Genomic DNA, 5,558 nt, shown 5'->3' with positions numbered 1-5,558 from the left:
TGAAGGGTGTCTCGCCGTACCTAGAGAGTGGGCAGATGCTGGGGGTCCTGGGGAGCTCAGGTGAGCGGGGGCTCCGGTCCGGCCAGTGGCTCTGACCACTTTCAGGCAGAGGCCTAGCCTGGCTTTGTTGCTGCGGCCCAGCCACCGGAGACCCAGCTGGGGCTGGGGAGGTGGGAGGGCAGTGGGTCAGTGGCACTTCCGGGCAGCGTCTGTGGGCCCGTCTCCTTGGACCCCACTCTTCCCATCCCCCCGGGCCATCCCTGCCCCCGTCCTGCCCACCCCTCGGCTCCCCCAGATCATCACCCCCAACTCTTCCCGCACTTGATCCATTTCTGTCCGGCCTCCCGCCTCAGGGCTCTCCTCCCTCCCCGGCTCTCCCATCCCTCCCCTCTCCCCCGCGACTGGTTCTGGGAGGACCACGCTGCCGGATGCGCTGTCGGGGCGGCTGAGGCAGCAGGGGACACTGGTGGGAGACGTGTGTGTGAACGGCCACCGGCCGCGCCCTGACCAGTTTAAGGATTGCATCTCCTATGCCCTGCAGGTGGGGACCCGCATGGCTACTGGGTGGTTTCCCGGGCAGGCAGTCTAGGTGCCGCAATGTGTGAGCCGTCTGTGCGGTGTAGGCACTGTCGTGTGACTCCCTGGCCGGGCAGTGTCCACTGCAGGGACGCATCCCGGCCAGGCAGCGTAGACACTCCCGAGTGGCATCCCGGCCAGGCGGTGTAAACGCTGCAGTGCGGTGTCCTGGCCGGACAGTCTAGCTGCTACAGGTCTTCAGTGTGGGGCTGGACTAACTTCAGTGTCCTCTCCACCGCTGTTGGAGGAGGACACTTTTCTGGGCTACCTCCCCTTCCGGGAGATCCTGACGTACGCAGCGCAGCTGGCCATCGGCACCGGCTCCCCTGACTTCTTCTGCAGGAAGGTGGGTGAGTGGGCATCAGCAAACCCTAAGCGTCCAAACTATGCTCTTCTCTTGGGGAGAAGTCCATGCCTGAGTTTACCCCTTCAGTCTCTGGGCTTCTCATTTCAGGAGCTACCCCAGAGGCCCCCTGGCCACATGCAGAGTCCTTGGGGTGTCCAGCCGGCCTTCCCCACAGGGACTCGTGGGCAAAAGAAGTTGAGGGGATCAGGGTGGGGGTGGGACACTGGGTGGTCACTCTGTGCCCTCAGGGAGAGGCAGGGCTATTTTGTGGACATACTGACTATACTCTGTGCCCACAGTGGTGTGGCCATGTGATGGGCACACTGACCATGCTCTGTGCCTGCAAGCAGAGCGGTGGCCATGCGGTGGGCATGCTGACCATACTCTGTGCCCGCAGTCAGAGCCGTGGCCATCTGGTGGGGACACTGACCATGCTCTGTGCCCACAGGCAGAGTGGTGGCCCTGCAGCGGTCAAGCTGAGCTTGTTGTGTGCCCACAGATAGAATCGGGGTTGGTGGAGCTGAGCCTCAGCCACGTGGAGGACACGCAGATCGGGAGCCATGCAACCGGAGGCATTTCTAATGGCGAAAGTCCATCGCGGCCCAACTCCTCTGGGATCCAAGTGAGTGGCTGGCCTGCGAAGCCATCTCTGGGCACTTCAGGGGGCCCCAGAAAGCAGGCCATTCTGCTCTGGTGTGGGTACTTTAAAGTGCTTTAAAGCCAATGGTAAGGAGTTTCTGTTTGATGCAGAGGTGGATGGGTAACCACTGGAATTTTTTGTAGAAAACCGATCCAGGTAGCAGAATGAAGTACGGACTGTAGTGGGGAGAGACAGACGGCTGGGAGGTCAGCAAGGAGGCTGACGCAGAAATCCAAGCGGGATAGGATAAGTGTCAAAATGACACGAGCCACAGCACCATAAACCCTGGCATCATCGTTCATTGTAGTGCGGTCAGTAGGTGCCATGAAGTTCAGCAGCTTACTAAGGACATGATACCAGAGTTTTCTTCCTTTGCTGGCTTTCCTATCCACTTTCCTGTGAATTTTACTCCGTAACTTCTGAATAGCCGGCATTGCCCGCCCATGGCCAACTGATCATTCGGATCCAAGGAACCGGTCTTCCGTTCTATAAGTTCTCGCAGAAGCTGGTGGTAAAAGTCATCATCACCAAAGATCTCTTCATCCAGGTCCTTCAAGTGAGCGTTGGCTGGAGCCTGCGGAAAAATCTCCTGCTGTCCTGGCACGCTGTCGGGGATAGGCTGGAGTTCTGGCTCGGCCTTGCCAAGATCACGGTACAAAGAGCGCTTAGTCTGCATCCGCTGAAGTAATCTCTCTTTGTCCATCAGAATATGGTCTGAGTCAGGATTGGGCGCTCAAAGGCTCCAAAACCCTTTCCCGGCTTGCCAGAAGCCAATTTGGTTTTGTCGTGCCATTTTTGCAGCGTCCGGTTACGATAGGATGTGGAATCGACAAAGCGTTTTGCCATGAAGTCAGGGGTAGTCACTCATCTCTAGCTTGCTTCCGCTTAGGTGGCCCTTTCCTCTGCAGCTGCTGCTGCGGCTGTCCCTCCTCAGCAAGCAATTCCTCCTCCTCTTCACTGGAAATTTCCTCCTCACTCTCTGCTTTGGGTTTTTTTTCCACCTACCAGGTGCCTCGTGTCTGGATGCTGGTAAAGCAGTTCATCCTGAAGATCCACCAGAGACCTCAATAATGCTTTAAGTGCCTTGTGACTGCTTTTTCAGGATGCTGGCAAACTCTGATCCTCCCTTGTCCTTGAATATGGGGAACGTTTCTGGCTGTGGAAGCTGGTTGGTGGTGAGCAGGGCCTTCTGCAATTTGATTCTTCCTTCCAAAAGCAGGTCCCATGACTCTATTTGGTTCTTCACAGCTCTTCCTTTCTCCATTTTCTCTGTCACTTTCCATTTCCATCTCCATTTCCATGTCCCACATGGGGCTAACGGCCTTAATCTTAAGATGCTGAGAAGCAGCATGGCAAGAAGCAGCGTGGCTCAGTGGAAAGAGCCCGGGCTTTGGAGTCAGATTTCATGGGTTCAAATCCCGGCTCCGCCACTTGTCAGCTGTGTGACTTTGGGCAAGTCACTTCACTTCTCTGGGCCTCAGTTACCTCATCTGTCAAATGGGGATTAAGACTGTGAGCCCCCCGTGGGACAACCTGATCACCTTGTAATCTCCCCAGCACTTAGAACAGTGCTTTGCACATAGTAAGCGCTTCATAAATGCCATCATTATTATTATTATTAATCCCCATTTTCCAGGAGATGGAACCTAAGCCCAGAGAAGTGAAGTGACTTGCCCAAGGACCCACAGCAGACAGGTGGCGGAACTGGGACTAGAACCCAGGTCCTGCTGACTCTCGGGCCCGGGCTTTATCCTCTCGGCTACTCTGCTTCTCACCATTAATATGGGTACTCAAGCTTTGGCTGTATTTTATGGCCCTCTGACGAGAAGCTCAAAACATTTTGCAGACGTCATCTCCTGACGGCCCACCGAGTCCAGGGAATATTGTCCCGTCCCAGCTTGACCACCATATCGGTCTCCTTACTGGTCCCTCTGTCTCCGGTCCCTCTGTTGCCCAGGGTATTTTCCAAAAATCTCACCTGGAACAGCGATAGTTAAAGCCATGGAAGTGAATGAGCTCCCCAGAGGGAGGGAGTGTAAAGTCAGACGGAAAAGGTCTCAGAAGAGAACCTCAAGCGATCCATACAAGTTAAGGGATGGAGGGAGAAGAGGAACTGGTGAAAGACTTTTTCTTGACTTTGTGTTTTGAATGGCATTTGTTGAGCACCTCCTATGTGCGAGGCACTGTTCTATGTGCTGGGGTTTGATACAAGATAATCGGGTTGGACAGAGTCCCTTTCCCCCATAGGGCTCACAGTCTTATTCCCCATTTTACAAACGAGGTCACTGAGGCACAGAGAAGTGAAGCGACTTGCCCAAGGACACCCAGCTGACAAGTAGCGGAACTGGGGTTAGAACACGGGTCCTTCTGACTAGTAGGCCCGGTCTCTGTCCACTAGGCCTTGCCACGTATAGACTCCGAAACCATCGAGGGGCAGATGAGAACCGTGTCGACCTGTGTTCGGCCCACCTGTCCGGGATTCCGGCACGCTGTCGGGCACCGTGACTCATGGGAATTTTTTGTGCTCGCTCTGTGCCAGGCCCTGTACTAATTGCTTGGGCAGAAACTAGCTAATCACATTGGACACGGTCCCTGTCCCTTTTGGGGCCCACAGTCTTTGTCCCCATTTTGCGGATGAGGGAACTGAGGCACAGAGAAGTGAAGTGACTTGCCCAAGGTCCCACAGAAGACAAGTGGCAGAGCTGGGATTAGAGTCCATGATCTTCTGACTCCCAGAACCGGGTCTGTGTTTTAGACGGAAAAACATTGTTTTACCACGGAAAAACATTTCATCGTCACGGGCGCGTGATGATGACACTCCCCCGATTCGAGGCCAGAAAGGAGGGGGTGCAGGCAGGAGCAGGAAGGCTGGGTCTAGGCCATAGGCCTGGGGTTTTCTTTGCTAACCCCCTGCCACACCCTAGACCGAGCCACCGGAGCCCGTCGTCGCTATATGGGGGTCGCTCGCTGGCCTCCCGTAGCCCGAGCCGCCATCTAACGGTTATCGGTCAATCGTATCTATTGAGCGTTTACTCTGTGCAGAGCACTGTACTGAGCGCTTGGGCAAGTACACTGCAGTAGAGTTGATAGACATAATGCCTGTCCTTAAGAAGCTTGCAGTCTACAAGGGAAGACAGACAGAAGTGCTTAGAGGGATACCATCCAAGTGCACAGGCCACATAGAAGGGAGAACAAATAGGGGAAATGAGAACTTAGTTGTGGAAGACCTTTTAGAGGAGATAATAATAATAATGATAATAATTCTGGCATTTGTTAAGCGCTTATTCTGCAGCAACCACTGTTCTAAGTGCTGGGGTAGATACAAGGTACTAGGGTTGTCCCACACGGGGCTCACAATCTTAATCTCAGTCCCCACTTTATCGATGAGGTAACTGAGGCACAGAGAAGTCAAGTGGCTTCCCCAAGGTCACACAGCAGACAAGTGGACGAGCCAGGATTAAAACCCACATCCTCTGACTCCCAAGCCCATGTTCTCTCCGCTAATCCACGCTGTGGAGAAGTGATTTTAAGAGGGCTCTGAAGGTGGGGAGAGTGGTGGGCTGTCTACTTGGAAGGGCCAGGCTTTCCTGGCTATTCCTTGGGTCCGGTGTCAGCGGCCCGGATGTGGGGGTTGTGAGGAGGGAACTGAGACAGGACAGGAAAGAGGGGTGGGGTCGGGCCATAGATGAGATTGACTGGAGAGGCGTTAGGAATTAGTGTTTCTCTGGACAGACCCTTTCATCCTATCCTATTCATTCGATTGTATTTATTGGGCACTTACTGTGTGCAGAGCACTGTACTAAGCACTTGGAAAGGACAATTTGGCAACAGATAGAGACAATCCCTACCAGACAATGGACTCACAATTTAGAAGGGGGAGCCAGACAACAAAACAAATCAAGTAGACAGGCATCCCTAGCATCAGAATAGATCAATAGAATTATAGACAAATACACATCATTAACAAAATAGAGTAATAAATATGTACAAATATAC

The 5,558-nt window shown here is 53.9% G+C and overlaps 1 pseudogene; it reads right to left on the bottom strand.

Moving 5' to 3' along the window:
• Positions 1 to 1,393: 1,393 nt before the first annotated feature.
• On the bottom strand, positions 1,394 to 4,350 carry LOC119934809 (annotated as a pseudogene).
• Between the last annotated feature and the right edge of the window lie 1,208 nt (positions 4,351 to 5,558).

The sequence above is a fragment of the Tachyglossus aculeatus genome, chromosome 11 (genome assembly GCF_015852505.1).
Source record: "Tachyglossus aculeatus isolate mTacAcu1 chromosome 11, mTacAcu1.pri, whole genome shotgun sequence".
NCBI classification, from domain to species: Eukaryota; Metazoa; Chordata; class Mammalia; order Monotremata; family Tachyglossidae; genus Tachyglossus; species Tachyglossus aculeatus.
Note: the sequence above shows the minus strand (reverse complement) of the source record. Positions and strands in the feature narration are given on the sequence as shown.